General features: G+C 56.9%; 1 long non-coding RNA gene across 3 annotated transcripts in view; it reads left to right on the top strand.

Annotated features, from left to right (window-relative positions):
- Positions 1–2928: 2928 nt before the first annotated feature.
- Positions 2929–20484, top strand: part of LOC138986119 (uncharacterized) — a 69872-nt gene continuing 52316 nt past the window's right edge. For all 3 annotated transcript variants that reach the window (XR_011463015.1, XR_011463014.1, XR_011463013.1), the window contains exon 1: positions 2929–3360. This is a non-coding gene — a long non-coding RNA (uncharacterized lncRNA). The remainder of the gene's footprint in view (positions 3361–20484) is intronic.

The following is a 20484-nucleotide window of genomic DNA, read 5'->3' as shown; positions in this document are numbered from 1 at the left end:
CTATAGAGAGCTGGGCCCTCTTTGTGTGCTGGGCTTGGCTCCTGTGTCCTCTTCAGTCACTCCCCTAGTTTCCAAATGCAAAAGGAACTGGCAAGGGAGGTGGAAGCGGGAGTTCTTCTGGATAGGGCTTTTGAACATGAGTGGTTACCCCTCAGGTCATCTGCATCCCCCATTTTTTAGAAGTAGCTACACTTTGTCACTGGCTAAGAGATTTGGACAAATTGTTTAGAGAACTGACTGAACAACCTGACCGAGGTGGTCATCAAAGCAAGAGGAACTGGCCTAGTTCTCAGCTGGGGCTTGATTCTTGCCCTTCAGGTTCTTAAACACCCAGAAACTCTGTCCTAAGGTTTTGGACCTGGGGTAGGGATGGCTTTCTGACTGCTGCAATGCTACGGGTTTTGGAGGGGCAGGGTGGAGGGGTGGTGGAAGGAAGGCAGCTGTTGCTCCAGCCACCTTTCATCAAGTGAATCACCTTTTCAGCGCCTTTCAGCACTGGGTCAGGCCTTCAAGGGTTTCTCAGCTTACTCTCATTTCCCAACTTAGGGAACCCAGGCCACCGTGATGATGAGGGGTTGGGGTGCCCTCCCACAGGAATGTGCTGGGACCGTCCTCCCTGGTGTCCCTAGAGGTCTCAAAGGTTTTCAGACCATCAACCATACTCAGGGCTGCTCAGCTGACACCTGTGTGAGAGCTGAAGCAAAGTAGCCGCCTGATAACAGTCCATGTGACAAGTGGAAAGACTAAGGCCCAGAAAGGAGTACCTAATGGCTCCTATATGGAGGCAGAATTTCCCATGGGAAGATCAAGCAGGCTCCCGGCATTCTCCCTTCTCCTCCTACCCCCAGCCCTGTGGATCTGAGCTGCAGTCCTCTGAGCTCTCAGGAATCCAGGCTGAGTTTGCTGGCTGTCAGAATAGCGTAGCCTTGAGAATGAATTCAGGGCTGGCAAATTCATTTTGCCTCTTCTCCCTCCGGTGGTGGAAGGAATGATCTCGCCGGCCCTGAAGGAGTTCAAGCCGGGGTCAGAGAAGCCCTCTGAAGGATGTTCTAAAAAGAGGGTTGAGGGGGATGGTACTCCGGCCTGCTCCCTCTTTGGCCCAGGGTCCGCGCTGATCCCTGCTCAGGAGGCCTGGGGCCATCCTCGAATCTGCGTGGCACGTCCGCTCTCCCAAGCGGGCCTCGTCAATCAGGCAGCGGCCCTAGCCGGGCCAGTACGTCTTCCGCTAGTCTCAAGCCCCCGGGGAGACCCCCGCCTCTGCTCTCTCCCGGTGCCCGCCTCCCCCCACCCCGCCCCCAGCGGCGGTGTCATTGTTCTCTGACGTCACGCAGAGGCCCCGCCCCTCGACCCCCATCCCGGCTCCCGGGCTCCGGCTCCTGGCGCCCGAGACCCAGCAGCCTCTAAAGCCCCGGCCGAGCAAGGCTCCCCCCGCGGCCCGGCCGGGGCTGCGCCCCCTTGCGCTCTCCCCAACTTGCCTTTGTTATTCCAGCTCCCTTCCTCGCCTCGCCTCCAACACCGCGGCGGATTGGAAAACGCGGAGCGCGGAACCGCCACTACACCTGGAATCCGAAGCCGGCGCCCGGCCGAAGCCTCCCCAGCTGGCGCGGGGAGGGGAGTGCGCGCGTGCGCGCGTGTTTGTGTCCAACCCGGGCTGCGCGGGCGCTGATTATGATTTGGGACTGAGGGTACCGCAGATCATGAGTACCGGGGCTGAGGGGAAGGGGTATGGAAGAGGACGTGGAAGGATGTGTTTGTATGTGTACCTGAATGTGAGGAGTTCGTGCACAGGGAGATGTTTTGTGTTTTGAGTGTATGTGGGTTTGTACAGTGGTGTGTGCGCGCTTGCCATGTACACTGGCATATTTGAGAGCGCAAGTGTACGTGTGTGTGGGTGCGTGTGCGTGTGGAAGCGTGTTAGTAATACTGAGTGTGGGTGCAAACGTGTGCCGTTTGGGTAGGAGTTTCCGTGTGAGGGGCAGCGGACGTGAGCTGAAGTGGGTGCACACTTAGGTGCTCTCAAGGGTGGGTCTGCCCGGGGAACCCCGCGAGCGGCTGTATCCAACTACACCTTGTGAGTGCCATCCTTCTCCCCGACTCCTGGGACAGTGCACAGCCCTAAGCCGGAATCCTGCGCCACCTCTCCCTTCTCTCCCGCCCACCCCCAGCCCCTGCCGCCCACCGCCCGCGCACTTTGGGCCTGGGATGTTTCCCGCGGGGCCTTGGGGAATCCAAGCGCTTTTGGACCGCACGGAGTGCGGGGGACAGACCCTGCGCACCGCTTCTACCCAGCGCTCCAGCCTTCTCCAACATGGCCTTTGGTGGGAGGGGGCTGGCGTCCTCTGCTCCCCCGACCCGCCAGCCCACGGGCTTTAGGAGCAACCCCAAAGCCTTCTCCAGCGGAAGGCTTTGGCAATCTCGTTAGCAACTCGCTCAGCCCTAGTACTGGTACCTGACAGCTTTCGCAGCCCCGAGCGCACTCCTGTCGGGGGCGTGAGAGCAGAGCGGGGGACACTCCGATGAGACTGGTGATTTCAGCCTCCTTCCCAGTGTGAACACATCTTAGGCTCAGTATTTCTCTCCTGCTCCAAACTTGCTGGGGCAGCTGGGGGTGAGGTCGCATTTAGGGAGGGGGTGGGTGGGAGCGTCCAGGGAGCAGTGGAGGGAAGAGAGAGAAGGAGATGAGTGGGAGTGGGGGAGTGGGTGACGCACGAAGCCTATCAGAGCCCTAGAGGGGAAAAAGCTTGGAGAGCGCCCAGACCGAGAATCTCGGAAGAAAGGGAGAAAAAGAGGGAAAGGAAAGGGAGAGAAAGAGAGGCGGAAAGAGACCGAGAGAAAGGCGAGACCGCAGAGAGCGCTAGGCAAGCCGAGCTGAGCGCTGGCGGCGGCGGTGGCGGCGGCGGCGGCGGCGGCGCTGGCGCTGCGCTCCGCTCCTCCCTCCATCCCTAGTTCCGCACCGGCTTTTGCGGCCGGCCGGCGGCGCGGGGCCCTTTGGAAATAGAATAGCCAATGTAATCTGACACTTCAACTTGCTCGGCTCCGGGCGAGTTGATTCACTTACTCACCCCCTAACGCCGAGTTCCTTTTCACTGTCTGTGGACATTAAAAAAGCGAGCGGCGGCGGGCGCCCGGGAGAGCGATCGGCCAGGCGGCGGGCGGCGAGCAGCGACCGGGCGGCCGAGCAAGCGAGCAGCGCCGGCGCAGCGCGGTGACCCCAGCCCCGGTCGGCGCGGAGCAGAAGCCGGCGCGGAGCCCGTCTCGGCGCCCTCGCAGCTCCTCCCGGCCGGAGCCGGCCCTGCCGGGCAGCGGTGGCTGTGGCAGCGGCGCGTCCTCCAGCGGCAGCAGCGGCGCTCGCAGCACCGGGTAAGTTTGGGGCCAGACCCGGGCGTCCGCTGGCCCCAGGCCTTCCTCCCGCTCTCCTTGTACTCCTGGGGTGCGATAGTGGAGCGCCGGGTGCTGGAGCTTTTTCCCTTTTAGGGTCCGCTGGGACCTGGCGAGCCGGGCGAGTGCCCGGCGGCAGAGCTCCGCTGCGCTCTTCTTGGCGACCCGGGGCCGAGGCCCAGGCGACCGAGGAATGCCCGGCTGCGCGGAGCCGGCTTGGTCTGCGCGCGGGGTTCGGGGCTCTTCGGGTGTGCGGGGCGTGAGTGCAGTTGTGCGCGCGCGGACCTGGTGCCCGCCTCCTGCCGGCGCGCCTGCAACCCTGGTTCCGTACACCCGGGGGCCGGGCAGGACCAGGATTCGGGCAAGGAGGGAGAGAAGGACCGGGGTAGGATCACCTCTGTCTCCCTCCTTTCCTTTGGAAAGACGCGAAGTTGTGCGCCTGTGTGTAGGAGAGCCGCCCGGGAAGGCGCCGGATTTCGGGGCGGCAAGGGGGTGGTGGTGTTAAGTTGTGCATCTGAATTTCCAGGGGAAACACACACTTTGGTAAATGGGAGTGGGGGGCGCGGTTAAGTTGTTTGTGTGCAAATTGCCCGGGGAGACGCGGTGCACCGTACTAGCGGGGAACGCCAAGGGGTGTGTGAAGGGTCTTCCGGTAGATCTTTAGAAACCCGGGGAGCCTTCAGGCCAAAGCCTGGATGGGGCTGCCCCGACCAGGAGGGGAGCCCAGGGGGGAGATGAACGTGTGTGTGCGCGCGCGCGTTGCAAATACGAAAGTAATTTCCCCGTGTTCTTTCTTCCTCTCCGTCTCCGGCGACGGCGGCCCCGGGGGAGTGGGAGGCCGGCCGGGGCGGAGGTTGGGGGGCCGGGCCGGGGCTGGGGCTGGAGCTGGGGTGGGGGGCGGGCTCTGGAAGCTTGATTCACATTCCTGGCGTCTAGGCTGGGGGGAAAACAGTGGGGAGCGCGGCCTCGGCGTCTAGAGCGCGGGCAGCGGGCGCGCGTCGCCCCCTCGCCAGGGACATCTGTCCAGGAAGCCAGCCGGGCGAGGAGAGGGCGCGGTGCGGAGGGCAGGCTCCCCGCCCCGGAGCAGCGGGGGCGCGGGCTAGGGGCAGCCGTCTTCCCGGCCATTGTGCGCCAGCAGATTTTCACGGGAGACTGCCCCGGAGCCGCCGGAGAAGGCCGGGAGCCGGCCTCAGCCCCGGGTTTAAAAGACACTCCAGGAATGTAAACAACCCGAGCCGGAGGGCGGGCGGGCGGGGGCGCGCCAGGGCTGCCGGCCGGGGCCCCCCACCCCTCCCCGGGGGACAACCGGACGGCAGGGCGGCCCAGCCCGACCCCTCTACCTCCCACAAACTTTTTCCTCCCTTGCCTTCCTTCCCACCTCGCTCCTCCGGCAGGGCACTGAGGGAGGGCCTCTCCGCGGGCGAGGACCCAGGGCGCCTGGCACCCGGCGCCTGACCCCGGAGGGCTGGCGGCCGGGCCCCTGCTTGGGTGTCCAGAGCCCCGGCTGGCTGCCTGGGAGCCGCAAGCTTCCTGGGCAGGCAGTGCCGGAGTAACTGGGGCTCTGAAAGCCTGCCCGCCTGGCTCCCTCCCGCTGCTTCCCCCGCTCTCCCCCTTCTCCTCCCCCCTGACTGCTTTTCCAGTGCCCTGACATGAGGGAGGAAGATTTAACTTGGCAGCCCAAACAAATGTTCTCTCAGAGGTCCTCCAAGAAGCTGGCGGCTGGGCTGGCAGGGTGAGGGCACTGCTCGGCCAGGCTTTTTCTTCCTTCTTGCTCTGCCATGGCCATTTGGAGCCCCCTGGGTGGACAGCCTAGGGCATGGGAGAGTAGGGCCCAACCCTTACTGATTTAGAAGGGCAGGGGAAAGCTGCTTCTGGAAGCCCCTGGCTTAGCGTTGGGCAGGAGCTGCCTGGAGCTGCTTCCTGGTGCCAAGGGTTTTCTGGAGGATTTTCTTGAGCAACAGTTTGTCTCCTTGCCGCAACCCCGGGAACAGGGCCTGGTAGACCAGAGGGTTAACCAGTGCCGTCTCCTCCCTGGTGGGTGTGAGGACAGGCTGGTTACACAGGGCAGGGCAGGAGGCCAGAGGCTGTTCCCAGAGGTGCCTGGGTTTGCTTATTATTGTTTCTTGAAGGTAGAGATAAAGAGGCAGGCGCTGTCGCTGGAGAATGGGCAGCCTGGCTGGTGAAGAATTCTGACTGACCTGTGCTGCCGTTTGTAGTATGGTCCCGGGAGTTTAAAAGTTGCTCTCAGGGAAGTTTAGATGAGCGAGTAAGCCAGTAACTTTCTCTGTCCTGGCTGCTTTCTGAGGGAATCCAGACTGGGGGACATTCCTGGTTTCTCACTTGCCCGCTGCCTAGCCCTTGTGGCCCGGTTTGAGAATGCCCCGAGACTTGTGTTGACCTTTCTGTCTTCAGGTTGAAGATACTGAAGCACCGGCATCAAACAAAAGACACATTGAAAGCCGCAGAGCACGTGTGACTGAGGGTGTTTTCTTCTGAGTTTTATGTTTTCAGTTGGGTTTTGCTTTACCCAACAGGACAGAAGCATCTCCTGGTCCCAAGTCACGAGGTTAGGAAATGCTGTTTTCAGGTGTAAATCTTAGAACCGTAGACTTCGGAGCTGGTGACCTGGGTGGGATGGTGCAGGGGGCGGGGAACAGTAGGGAGTTTTCTCAAGAGTTTTAAATGGTTTTGGAGTTGGGATTTCAGTCATTCGGGGTATGGCTCACAGAGAAGAGTTGGGAATAAGTAATGGCTGGACTTACGGGAAACTTTGATAACTAGTCCTCTCTCTGCATAAAAGGATTGCTGGCTTCTTTATGGGGACAAAACGTCCCTTTTTCCTCCTAAGGAAAGGGAGAAGAGGAGGAGCCTCATTCCTTTCTCAGCCAGGAGCAAAAAAAGGTCCAGAGACTTGGGCTTTTCCTCTGTCTCTGTCTTTGTTCCCCACCCCCCGCACCCCCCCCCACAAACACACTCCCCCAGTGACAGCATTATCTCCATCCCTGGTCTCCAGACACGTGCCCCAGCCTAGGACAGGTGTCCGCCATCGATGGAAAATTGCAGAGACAAGGACCCCCTAAGCAGCAGACTTCACTTTTTTCCTGATTGACAGAGATGGGGGTGGGTAAAGAAGGTAGACACTTGGCAGCCTGCTGTGTCCTGAGAGTTTTGTCACAAGAGTCCCCGTGTGTGTGAAGTTCTGAGTTCTCTGGCATGGGCCAGCATCCAACAGGCAGCCATGACTCTCGTCTCACGTGAGATGTTGCTATAAGAGATTCAGGCACCAACAAGTTAATTTCCGGAAGCTTCTCTGGGCACTCTGTCACAGAACCAGGAAGCAGGGCCTGCCAGGTTCTGACTGAGTCCCATACGTTTTCATTCATAACTTTGCTCCCCAGGGCCCTAGCCTGGCTCCTATCACCACCTCATCTTTATGAGGCTCCTTAGGTTTTGTGTGGACAACAAAGGCTGGGCTGCTGTAATTACTCTGAACCCTGCTGCAGCCTTGCCTGGTGACTGCTTTGACCTCTCAGCAGGACACAGTGGCCTCTGTCCACGCCCTCTGGGCGGAGGTGGGGGGTGGCTCTTTATCCCTAGAGCTCTACCCTGATGACAAGGGGAGGCAAAGCCTGCCTAGGCTAGAAGCTCCAGGGGTGATCCTGAGGTTGGACCCTGTGGCCCTCAGGGAAGATGAGAGGCTGAGAAAACCAGTGCTAAGCACAGGCTCTGAGGAAAGAGTCCAGAAACCTGTCAGGATTATGCAAACATTTCCTATCACCTGAGGAGATAGGGGAAAGGTGTCAGGAGGCTGTAGTTGGCTGGCTGCCTCCGGCTCATAGCTTTACTCAGCTGGGCCTCAGTTTCCGCATCTGTAAAATGGGTCCAAAGGCAGGACCACCCCACCCCCAACTCTGATGCCACATGGTTGCTGTGAGGATGAGGCAGATATGGGTGTGAAATCCCTGGACGTGTGTCCCCTGAAGGCCTGGCAGGCTGTGGGTGCAGAATGAATGGAGCACCAAGGGGTTAAATTGGAGGTGTTAGAAGCATTTGCCAGATACTGCTCTCCCATCCACACACCTCCTGGAAGCTTATTGTCCAGCTTTGGCTTGCATGCTCCCCATGACAGGGTGTTCACCACCTCTGGGCAGCTTCTGCCTTTAGTGGATAGCTCTGACTGTTGGCATGCTCGGCTGCATACCTTCTGGAAATCAACCCCTGCTGACCTTCGCTGGGCTTAAGGAACTAGGGGTTCTCCAGACCACAGACTAGCACTTTGATGAATGATCCCAGATTCAATACCAGTGCCCAGGCAGGCCACACTTCCCTGGGGCGAGAGGACACCTTTCAATTGGCTGCCTCAGCCCTTATTGGGAGTGACCTGTGGGGAGCAGAGCGGGGTCTGTCTTAGGGGCTCACTGTCACTTGTCTGTGTCTGCGTGCCAGCTCTGCTTCCTGGCACTTGCCTTGGATCAGTTAGAAGAAGAAAGGAGATATGTAGCAGGGAGTGGGGTTGGGTCAGGGCCCTAGCACTGCTGCTGAAGATACTTCCTGAGAGTCCCCAGTGTGAGGACCGTGGCCTGTGAGAGACCCTGAAATGTGTAAGACAGTTCCTGTTCCTTAGGAGCTTCCAGTCCAGCAAGGGCAGGAAGATCAGTCCAAATAAATAATTAACCACCACCGGCTGGCTGCCTGCCATGGGCGCATGATGACAGTAATAACCACAGCCCCTCGCCTTTGTACAGCACTTGGTGGATTAAGAAGTGCTGTCCAACTTTGCCTAACTCCAAGAGCAGTGGCGGAAGCTAGCTGCTGTTTAGAATCAGCCCCATTTAGCAGAGAAGAAAACTGAGGTTTAGGGAGGTGAAATATCCCCTGCTGCAGCCGTTCTCAATGTCAGGCCTTATAGATGGCGAGTGTGTTGGTGCCTTCCCAGTGTACCAGCCAGGCAGGGACAAGGGTGCAGAAATCCATGTGGACCCCCAGAATGGGGAACTGGGGACTGAGGTTAAGTAGCAGGAGGTGTGCCCAGGAGGGGTTGGGGAGGCTCACTTGCCCCCCACTTTGGCAGCACATGGCTCACGCCCTGAGCAACTGCGCCCTTTTCTTAGGGCACAGTGTCTTACAGCCAGAGCTTGCTCTGAACCCCAGATCCTGCCATGACTGCCCAGGGCACACATGTCTGTGCATGGGGCTTTACCCCCATCCCTGGCCCTGGAGCAGGAAGCAGAGATGTTTCTAGGCCCCAGATCCCCATGCAGACCAAGGCTCTTCCCTGGGCTGTGATGGTTTCTATAGATACAGACGTTGACTCAGCCTGCCCCTCCTCTGGCTGAGTCAGTCCCCAAGCCGTGTGGGGTAGCCGCCCTGTGGGGGCCCTTGGATTCCTTCTGCCCCTTAGCACTGCCCCCTCTGCTGACCAGGCCCCTGCACTGAGTTTTCTGGAGCCCATCTCAGTGGCATCCCAGGACCAGGCTGCAGGTGGCGGGGGTCCAGAGCAGGGAGCAGTCGGGCAGCTGAGCTGGCGGCTCCCCAGGAAGCCTGGCCCAGCCTGGCACACCTGCACAGGTAATGACTGTGGCCCAGGAGGGCCCCAGGCCCCGCCTATCAGGCCCAGCTGCTGGGGTTACTGTGGATCGTGCTGGGGGAGGCCGGGGTGTCTGAGCTAATTAGATTTCTTAGATTTCAATGCTCCCCTAATCCTGTTAGCCCGGCTGTAATTGTAACCACTCGAAGATTTCAGCCGTGGCAGGCTGTTGAGGACAGACGGTGTGGGGACTCCACTTAGCCCCAGCCTCAGCCAGCCGGCTGGGGACTGGGGACTCCCCTCCCAGGTCTCCGGGGTGGGGGTCTGAATGGTGTAGGTGATGTGCTTTTCCATAGAATCTTAGCATCGTGGACTGTCAGAGCAGCTGTGGCCTGAGATACCATCTCGCTAAAAGTCTTCACTATGCCAAGTAGGGAAACTGAGGCCTTCAGAGGGGTAGGGACTGGCCCAGTGCCTGGATGGCTGGTAGTGTCAGGGTGGCAGGGACTTTTGTTCTGTGTAATCTTTGTACCTGTAGACATCAGGACAGGTCTGGAATTGTCCAAGGGCCAGTAAACCCTCTGGAGAAGGCTACTTTATTCGGCACTTTTTTGTCTCAAAGCTGACTCCCTAGTTGGCATTCTCTAGACACAGACTCAGGGTCATTGCCTCCGCTGGCCAGGGTTTCTGCTGAGGACTCAGGCCTGTCTTTCCCAGGCTCCCAGACCACAGGGCCTTTCTCCTTCTTCTCCCATCAGTCTGTTCCAGATTCTTGATCTCTTGGAGGGTCCACCTCAGTGCAGATTATAGCTTTGCCAGAGAGTGGCAGAGTTAATCTGAATGTCAGGGATGGGGGTTATTTAAAATATAGTCTCTTTGTACTTTCAATGGCTCTTCTAAAATTATTTTGGAATTATTTTGATATCTGGCTTAAACGGACACTGCACCTACTTTCTGTCCTTTCTCCTACCCTGCCCCCATTTTCCTTGCCTGACAGCTCTAGTCATTCACCCACAGAGGTTGGCACTTGCAGAAGAGGGGGCGGTGGGTGGCAGCGATGCTTTCAGAACCCCTGCCCAGGAGGGTCCCACCCAGCAGTTACATCCTGTTCTCTTCTCTCTGGAGCAGTGGGGAGAGGTGTTTGAAACCTCTTCCTACTCTGCCATCTCCCTGCCTATGTGTTGCACCCCTAAGTATGTGTTATAGAATTGAGGGGCTGTAAGGATTACTTGGTCTGTCCTTTTTTTCTGGCCCAGGAAACCCAACTATGGAAAGAAACAATTGTCTGTATCCAAAGACAACAGCGAATTAATGGCAGACCCGAGCCTGGAACCCTGTCTCTCCAGCTCATTAGTTCATTAAACATTTATTGAGCACCTATTGTTGGCCTGGTGCGGTCCGGCTAGCCACCCTTTGGTGCTCAGAAATGAGTGATGTTCCATCTTTGAGTTGGGAAGGGCCAAATGAATCTAAGGAGGACACTTTCTGTCTTGACCCTCAGATCCTATGCAGCTAGGAAGGATATGGCAGTGAGCCCCAACCCAGCAGCATATTTCTTGAAAGGTAATAATAGGTTGGTTGCACTGGATGTTTGAGGGGAGGAAAACAGAAACTCTTTAGGGAGAGTACAAGATTTCTCATCTGCCCAGGCCTGTTTAGTCCAAGGAGATGGGTGACTGCTGCCTCCAGTCCCCCAGCCCCACCCGGAAGGACTAGTGGTCTGCTCTCCTGTTCCTGCTAACACTTCCTCTGTGGATGGAGAAGCAGGGAGGGAGCCTGCTCACTCCGCCCTGGGAGTCACCTGTGTCATCTCGGGACGAGGAAGCAGACCCAGGTGCCTGGACCTCACCCTGTGCACAGGCTCCTGTCCAAACTCCCGTCCTGCCCCCTGGTAGACCGCGGCCAACGCTGGGAAGCGGGGCACCTGGCTCGGCCCAGGCAGCACTCCGACTGAGGGACAGTTAGGGCATGGCAGCCTCTGGGGGAAGGGTCCCGAAACCTTTCGGCATTTGCTGGTGGGGAGGGCCCTCCCAGGGTCCCTGTCCCACCTTCGCGTTTTGCAGTGGGGAAACCCAAAGTCCAGAGAGGTGAAGGGGCTGGCCGCATGTCACACACTGAGGTGGATCCCCTGCACCAGGGTGTCTCACTGAGGGGGACTGAGTGTTCTGAGTGCGGAGGGGTGGAATTTCCTTATTGATGTCATTGTTTTGGGGCTTCTGCTGTTTACATCTTTAAAGCAACTAACCCAAGACTTGCATAAACATCCTAATACCCAGCATTTCCTGGGCAGCTCCTTGGCTTTAGGTTCTTACACTGCCCGGGATCAACTCTCAACTCCAGCCTCTGTGACATCTATGACTTTGGGCAGCTCCATGTCTGCAGAACAGGTTCACTAATAGTATAAAAAAGAGCATGTGGCCTTCCCCTTGGGTTGAGAAGATGGAGCACAGGCAGGGTCTGGCGCATAGTATGTGCCCAAGACATGGTCGCCTCGGTCGCTGTCACGGCCGTTGCTCCCATGACCCCTGGCCAGCTGTTAGCAGTGCCTCACCTCAGAGTGAACTACGAAGAGACTCAGAGGTGTTGCCCAAGGCCACCTGGTACCTCAGGGCCAACCAAGGCAGGCTTGGGACCCAGGTTTCCTGACACCAGGCCCCTGCCGTGGTCTGCAGTCTCCCCTCTGGAGCAGGCAGGACTGCTGGGGCATCTCAGGGAGGCCCCGATCCATGGGGCCTCATTCACCCTAGCAGGGAAGCCTGTTCCCCTGGGAGAGGTGTTCTGAAGGCAGAGATTTGTATCTGGGTTCCTGCCTCGGAACTTCATCTTCGTCCCCTATAAATTGAGGTGAGCAATGATCGTATTGCCCCCGCAGACTCTTCCTGGGGCAGAGGTGTGGAGCAAAGGAGAGGCAGGAGGGGCTGAGTCTCGTCGGCCGTCAACTTCTGTGCAGACTTGTGCGGGATGGTCACTGACTCTGGGACCCTAGGCCAGTCACAGGCTCTGCTGAGCCTCAGTTTCCTCACCTGAAAATCGCGAGCTGAGACCACATCCAGGTTCTCAAAATGGGTCCTCACGGACACCAGTACACAAAAGGAAGGACAGATGGCAGAGCACAGCCTCTCCCGGGAAACCACCAGCCCCTTTGGCTCACCCAGGCTTTACTAAGCCATAGGACACACCTCTCACTTCCCTTTTTAATGCACAATAACTCATGAAGACCCCAGTGGAACCTCCTGGTGAGCCTAGGTGGCCCCAGCTCTGCCATCTTACAGCTCAGCCAGTGGCTGGTTTTCCTAGTGAAGAGCGGCCTTCCCCAGGGGGTGTCCGTGATGGGGAGTGTGAGGACAGAAGCCCGCCAGCCTGTCTCTCAGCAGTTCTACCTGATCTCCACCCCCTCAAACCTGCAGGTCCGTCACTTTCGCTGGCCTCCTTTTCTTTTATTGTTACCAGACCACAAATCCGTTTGTGGTTGGGCAGGCCCCAAAGCAAGGCCAGCTTGGCAGAGGGGTGGGACCCTTCCTTGTCCCTAGAGATAGGCCTTGAAGATCTGCTGGCTTTGTGAGAGGAGAGGCCCTTGCACCCAACCTGCAGGGGTGGTGAGCCTGCCTGCACTCCTTGGCAATTAATGTAGTTTTCTGCAGAGGTGGTCCCCAGCTTTGTTCCAATCCTTGAATGAGTTTGAACAGCTGAAAGCAGTGTAAGAACCACAGCCTTCATCTGAGGGTCTAAAATTACACTGGCTCTGGACTCTTGAGAGTCCCTTGGACAGCAAGGAGATCCAACCAGTCAATCCTAAAGGAAATCGGTCTTGAATATTCCTTGGAAGGACTGATGCTGAATCTGAATACTTTGGCTACCGGATGCAAAGAGCTGACTCATTTGAAAAGACTCTGATGTTGGGAAAGATTGAAGGCGGGAGGAGAAGGGGACAACAGAGGATGAGATGGTTGGACAGCATCACCAACTCGATGGACATGAGTTTGAGTGAGCTCCAGGAGTTGGTGATGGACAGGGAAGCCTGCTGTGCTGCAGTCCATGGGGTCACAAAGAGTTGGACATGACTGAGCGACTGAAATGAACTGGACTTCCCAGATGGTGGCAGTGGGAAAGAATCCATCCACTTGCCAATGCAGGAGATGCAGGTTTGATCTCTGGGTTGGGAAGATCCCCTGGAGAAGGAAATGACAACCCGCTCCAGTATCCTTGCCTGGAGAATCCCATGGACAGAGGAGCCTGGTGGGGTATAGTCCCTGCAGTCACTGCAAGAGAGGTGGACACGACTGAGGGATGAACCCACACTGGAGTTAGTGTGACTGGCGGTTTGTCTTTCCTCTCCTCTCGTCCAGACCCTCTGATTCCCACTCATTTGTGTCTCACCTCTCTAGTCACGGAGGCACTGTGTTTAAACCCCCGCTCTCAAACCAGCTTGACTGGTGAGGAAGGCAAGGCCTAGGGAGAACGGACCTGACCAAGATTACTAAGAACAGTAGGTCCCCTGGGACACCAGGCCTGGCTCGGAGTGGGGCGGCTGGGGTGGCCCCAGGGGGTGGCCTCTTGTGCCAGCTGCCCTTGCCGCTGAAACCATTTTGTCTCATCCTCCGTGAACACCAGGATTCAACGTTGACAGAAAGAGCTAGGATTAGGGTGAAGGGTGGAAGTTCCCGCCCACTCCCTTTTCTAGGGAGGCTGAGCAGGACTGGTTTAGGGCTTACCTGCTGTGGGTCAGGAGGCCAGTTTCAGCCCTGCTGGCTGCACTGCCTGTTTATCCTGCCCCGGTTAATGTCTCCTCTTCCTGGGCTGAGAGGCCTGACAACATTACCTAGAGAGGAGTGCGCGGTGTCTTCTGAATGCTGGGCCGGGATCAGTCAGTTGTGAGCTGTTAGCTGGGGTGTCATGCTGCTGTCGGGGATGGGAGCGGGGGCAGCCTGGGGCCTTGGGGAGAGCCGTGGGCCCCAGCTGGCTTTCCCCCCGCCGGCAGGCCCGCTCTGGGACGGCGGATGTGTCACTTTCCCTCCCTGGCTCACACCCCTCCTGCCCTTAATTTTGTGGGACTCTGGGGAGTGGGCATTGTGGCTGGCAGGGGGCAAGTCAGGGGGCTCCTGGGCACTCAGCCCCTCTGCCTGGTTTGCTTAGCACCCCCGCAACTCCACCCCAAGCTCTTGGACCCCCTTTTGCTTCCAATCCTTGAAAAAGAGAGGAAACCTCAAGTGTGATTTCTTGCCTGGTGTTTGGTGATGGGGCCTGGCTGTGAAAGGAACTTCCCTGAAGCTGTGAGCTCAGCATTGATTTATTTCCTGCAAAAGGATCGCTTTGTGATTCCTCCCACCCCAGTCCAGGTTGACACTTTCATTTCTGTGTGTGCTTTGTGTACAGGGCTGATTTCTATAGGCACAGGAGTGGAGCTGCTTTGGGGCTTGGAATCCACATGGGGCCCAGGATTCTCAGAGTTTTCTGCCTTGTGGATGGCTGCCCTCCTAGCTAGCTCCCTAGAGGTGTGGTTGTCCAGCCAGGGGAGATGGTCCTCCAGACCTGCCGCTCTGGGGGCTCCAAACACTACTATTCTGGGTGTTCATGGGACCTTTGATTCTCAAGACTGCAAGGGAGCTTGGCAGCCACCTCATCTGATGTCTTGTTACACAGATGACTTCCGGTCCTTCTGCCACATCCCCACAGAGCATGTTATAGGCTTGCATGCCTCCAGGGACAGCTCCCTGCCTCCTATCTGCTTCCTCCTGGGAAGTTCCACTTTGTGTGGCGCCTGGAAGAATGCCTCTCACTATCTCTCAGAACTGTGCCGATAGGGTAAAGTCAGTTCTTGGGAACTCCCTTTCGCATCATGGGTGTTTCCCCAGAGACTTCTCCTCTCTAGCTGAGTTCAGGCTGGAGTGGGCAGAATGGGCTTCCTGGATGAGGTAGCCTTTCTCAGTTCTCCTGCTGCTGCTGCTAAGTTGCTTCAGTCGTGTCTGACTCTGTGCGACCCCATAGACGGCAGCCCACCAGGCTCCCCCATCCCTGGGATTCTCCAGGCAAGAACACTGGAGTGGGTTGCCATTTCCTTCTCCAATGCATGAAAGTGAAAAGTTAAAGTGAAGTCGCTCAGTCGTGTCCGACTCCCAGCGACGCCATGGACTGCAGCCTCCCAGGCTCCTCCGTCCATGGGATTTCCCAGGCGAGAGTCCTGGAGTGGGGTGCCATCGCCTTCTCTCCCCTCAATTCTCCAGGCCTTCTTATTATCTCTGCCTTCTGGTAAGAGCCTGGGCAGCTTGGAGAACTCAAGCCTGACCTGAAAATGGTCTAAGACATGGAAGCAGGCTGGGGATGTCCCAACAGTGGCTCATTAGGGTCCAAGGGAGAGAAAGTGGCCTGGCACCTGCTCTTTAAGTGTCAGACATGCCCGTTGTTTTGAGAAGGAAATCTTTCTAGCTTCTCCCAGCTTGCTTACCTGCCGCTGGAACTGGGGTCCCTTTCTAGGAGCACAGCCAGGGGGCTGTGAGTACTGCTCCCTCCCTGTCTGTCTCCATCTGCCTCTTCCCAAGCCCCTCTCTGCCCTGCTCTGTCCCCTGTCTCACTGTCGGAACCTCCTGCCTAAGCATCCTGAGGCCCCAGAGACCCGGCGTGTCTACAGAGAGTGCTGGATTTAGTCAGAACTTCTGGCATTGCGTGCCGACAGTGCCCGCCTAGGCTGTCAGAGGGGCGAGCCAGTGCCCTGCATGCTGCCCAGTGTCACAGCACTTATTACCATGTGCCGTGATGACAGTGTCAGCACAGAAAGGCCTTGGAGATTATCCAGGCCAACCCTCTCATTTAGCTGCTGGGTCTGACCTCAGAAGAGACAGAGGCCTCCCCAAGGTCACAGAGCAAGTCCTTGGCTTGGAGAACTGGAGCTAAAACCCAGGCATCCTGACCATCAGCGTGTGCCCATCCTCCGCCTTGTCATTGGGCAGAAACCTTTTGCTGACTGAGACTCAGAGGGAAGCCCCACTGTGGCTGTGGTAGTGACACCTGGTTCACCTGGGACCTACCATCCTCATCTCACAGAGCTCCTGGGCCTTGGCTCTCTGGCTGTACTCACCAGAACCTCTGGGTCTCCATGCCCCAGAGACCCAGCTGGCTCCCCGAGCCGAGCAGCCCCCCATTCCCTCCCCGCCCCCCCGCCTACACCGGGGCTGCTGCCCTAATACAAGGCTCTCCCCTTCACTTCCTGACTCAGACAGGGCTGCCCTGCACTCTGCTAGCTGTCACCTTGGCTAGAAACAGTGTCCCACTGGCTAGAACAGGAGCCCACCCGAGACCCCTTGCACAGGTGTCTAGCCTAACTGGCTGCAGAATGTTACCCTGGCCTGGGACCATGGGTTGAATTTGTGACCCTCGTTTCAACCTGGTGCAGTCCCTTCCAGGTCTCTGAAGATGCAAAGATGCCCAGACTGTTGGGACAGCTGGGACCTGGGCAACCAGCCTATCTTATCCCTGTCTCATCCCCATTTCCCAGATTAGGAGACTGAGGCCCAGAGAGGGAAGGAAGCTGGCTGCAAAGCCAGCAAGGTACTAAATCCTCCATGTGAGCCAGCCTGGCCTCCTTCCATCGCCCGCTCCCCGAGGCTAATTCCTTGGATTGCCCAGGTCGAGCGAGTGTGTGTGGAACAGGGACACGCAATGAATAGCAGCTGCTGCTTTCCCTTCAGGGCTTGTCCAGACCCTGAGGCCAGGCCCTGCTTCCCTTCCAAACCTGGGAGCCCGTGCGCTGGGAGGGCAGCACCTGCTGCCTGCTGCCAGCCTGAGAACCAGGTTTCCTGGCCGGTCTGGAGCCTCCAGTGTTCTGTCCCTGAGGGTACAAGGCCTGGGATCTTTCTGTGCCTCCCCTTGCCCTGCTCTTTAAGAAAGATGGATTACTCGATGACCCTGTATGCGAGACAGCAAAAGAGACACAGATATAAAGAACAGACTTGTGGACTCTGTGGGAGAAGGCGAGGGTGGGATGAGTTGAGAATAGCATTGAAACATGTATATTACCATATGTGAAATAGATCGCCAGCCCAGGTTTGATGCATGAGACAGGGTGCTCGGGGCTGGTGCACTGGGATGACCCTGAAGAATGGGGTGCGGAGGCCGTTGGGAAGGAGCTTCAGGATGGGGGACACGTGTACACCCACGAAAGCTGATTCATGTCAATGTATCGCAAAACCACTGAAGTATTGTAATTAGCCTCCAATTAAAATAAATTAATTTTTTAAAAAAAGAAAAGCAAAAAAAAAAAAAGAAAGATGGATTACTTATGCATTCGTCAAGTTTGTTGAGCACCTACTATTTGCCAGGAACTATTCCAGACCTTGGAGATCTAGTGGTGAACTTGACAGAGGCCCACTGCATTCTCGTAGGTGAGACAGTCAGCAAGTCTACAGCTTAATGTACAATGTCATGCCGAGTTAGGGTAAGTGTTTTGAGGAAAACAGAGGATAAGGTGATACAAGGAGATGAGAGAATTGGGCTTCTTTAGATAGAGTGATCAGGAAAGGCTTCTCTGAAGAGGCCTACCTTTGAATAGATATCTCAGGGAGATAAGGGAGTGAATCCCATAAGCATTTGGGAGAAAAGCACTCTAGACAGCAGGAACAGAGTGTGCAAAGACCCTCTGGCATACTCTAAGACAGGCAGGGAGGCCAGTGTAACTGGATGGAGTAGGATCAGGAGGAAGATAGGAGAGGAAGTGAGCAAGGTGGTCAGGGACCAGGTCACAGAGGGCCTTATGGAGCCCAGGAAGGGCTTCTGACCTCACACTCAGTAATTTGGAAGTCATTGGAGGATTTTAATTAAAGGACTGAGACTATCTGGCATATCTTCTAAAAAGATCCCTCTGCCTAGTGAGCTGAGTATAGATTCTAGGAGCCAAGGGTGGAAACAAGGAGAGCAACTGGGCAGCTTTTACAGGAACCCACATGAGGATGCTGGTGACTTTGACCAGAGTAGTCAGTGGCGTTAGTGAGATGGATGTTAGTAAGCGGATGTTAGTGGATGTATTTGAGTGCCTAGAAGCCCACTGGGAATGCCTGCCGATCTCTGCCAAGCAGGCTGAGGGCTCGGGACTGGCAAGCTGGCCCAGATCTCCGAGTCCTGTGGGTACGTGCACTTTTTCTTTCGTGCTTGTCACCTCCCATGAAACTATAAACTGTTTGTCATAAAGTGCCCAATGAGCAGTTGGGAAAATAGAGGCATGGGGAGGTGTTTCTCACACCCTAGTCTGCACTTGTCACTTAGCACCTGGCTCCCATCCTGGTTGTCTTGCATTCGCCTTCTGCTTTCATACCCTCTGCTCTGCACCGTCACTTTCTAACACGCCATCACCCGCAAGCCCTGGCACCCTTGCCTATATCAGTCCTTACCCAGTCCTACCTGGTGAACTCCTCTGCGTCCCTAAGAGCCCAGCTCCAGAGCTGCCACCTCTGACCTCCCTCCCCTGGATGCTTTCCGACCCTAGGGTTTCTTCCTCCACTGAAAATTCTCCTGTTCCTCTCTCTTCTGCCCTCTGTTGCCTGTGATCCACCAGAATGGGTACTGGGTCTGTGCCTCCCCCTTTAAGCCCCCTCTTTCCACTCTAGGTCCTCACAGCCTGGCCCAGGACTGGCACAGAGGAGGGAACACAAACATCGCAGTGTATTCCTGGAGCAATAGCTGGTCACCATGGAAACAAGGAAGTGTTGCAACTTCCCTGACTGTGGAGGTTGGGGTCACAGCAGGTAGCTCTGTCCTGGCCCCAAGGGTCAACCCATGATGACCATCCTGGGATTCTTACTGATTCAACGTCATCTTCAGCAGGTCCTTTCCCATCCCGGGGTCTCAGTTTACCGGTCAGTGACATGGGGGCACTGGGACTTCTTGGCTCGCTGAGGTCGTTTCCACCCTGGACCTCCGATTCTGCCTTGTAACCACAGGCAGGCCCTTCGCCCTCTTTAGGCCTCCAGTTCCCTATTCTGTTCCTGTCTCTCCTCCAAGAGGATAACCTGTCTGAGTCAGGCCACTCCAGAATCCCAGGGTGTACATGGCCAGGAAGCCCTTGATAACTAAACTGGGATTCGTGTGACTTACAGAGACAGCAGGAGGGAAGTCCTGCCTCCCAGATGGCAACAGGGGCAGCGAGGGGTGGGTTTCACTCTGGTCTGAGCCTGTGCAGGCCCCTGGGCCTCCTTCCCTTGCCTTGAAGGTGACCACAGCTGGTGTTTGTCAGATGGGCCTTGTCTCCACTGGCTGCCACCCAGCATACTGGTGTTGAGCAGGGCTGGTCCTGGGCGGCCCCAGAGACTGCCCGCAGCAGGGTGAGTGGGTGGACAGTGCCTTCTCACTATGACTCTCTTCTCTCCACTTCATTACTTAGAAGCCAAGAGTTAGCCAAACACAAAACCGCAGCCTGGCTGCTGGCACCCTTCATGGCCTTGCAGCGTCTGAGTGGGGTGGTTCCAGGGCTTGGTGACAATCAGGCAGGGCCCAGACCAGTGAGACCAAGGATCTGAGATGCCCAGTAAGGGCCTGACCCAGAGCCAGGTCTCCACCTGCCACTAGTCTCAGTGGGCAGAGGGCTCAGGCTTCCCAGGTGGCTTAGTGGTAAAAGAATCTGCCTGCCATTGCAGGAGATGTGGGTTCAGTCTCTGGGTTGGGAAGAGCCCCTGGAGGAGGAAATGGCAACCCACTCCAGTATTCTTGCAGGAAAATCCCATGGACAGAGGAGCCTGGTGGGCTACAGTCTAGAAGGTCTCGAAGAGTCAGACATGAATGAGCAACTGGGCTTGCCTGCAGGCAGAGGACTCAGCCTGGACCAGTCCACCTCAACTCCCGCCTGACACTTAGCAGGGGGTTGGTCTTTCCCATCAGGCCCGTAAGGAGGAACCTGGGATGAGAGGGCCTCTGGGGCTCTCCAGGTCTGCTTGCTCATCTGTAAAATGGGTGGAGAGCACCGCCTCCCAGGGCGCCAGGAGGGGAGGCCGAGGAAGGTAGTTTGTACTCAATAAAAACTCTTACTGGATTGCCAGCAGACTTCAGCCGGAGGGATGCCCCTGTAAACATCTTTTTCAGGAAATGAAAGCCGGAAATTTTTTAAGGTTGAGAATCTGGTGCCGTGTGGAAATACCTCCCCCTCTGTGTCTATGTGGTTTCCAGTGGTTGGGAACTCATGTAGCCAACCAGACGTGCATTCCCTGCCCAGCACTGCTCTGATGTTGGGCTGACTAGCATCCTCAGGGCAGTAAGGGGCCCCGGAAAATGGCTGTGATCAGAGTCAGGAGACCCAATTCCCATCTCCACCAGGGAGCCACTTGGTGGCCCTGAGTCTGCCCTCGGTTTCCCTGTGTGTGCATTGAGGCCTTTTCTAGCTAGGACTCTTGAAGAAGTCTGTTTGAGTATTTGTACCTCCTGGGTAGGCAAGGCTGTCTGTACAAGCCCCCTCACCCCCCACCAACACTGACTATGATCATCTCCCCTCTACTCACAGAGTTCTCCCATTTGTAGAACAGGGATCTGTCCACAGGGCTTTGGACATTGTTGTGGAGACTGGCATAAAGTCTCTCAGCTTCTCCTTCTAGCACATCTCAGTT

The sequence above is a fragment of the Bos mutus genome, chromosome 28 (genome assembly GCF_027580195.1).
Source record: "Bos mutus isolate GX-2022 chromosome 28, NWIPB_WYAK_1.1, whole genome shotgun sequence".
Classification (NCBI taxonomy): Eukaryota; Metazoa; Chordata; class Mammalia; order Artiodactyla; family Bovidae; genus Bos; species Bos mutus.
This window is presented reverse-complemented; position numbering and strand designations above follow the sequence as displayed.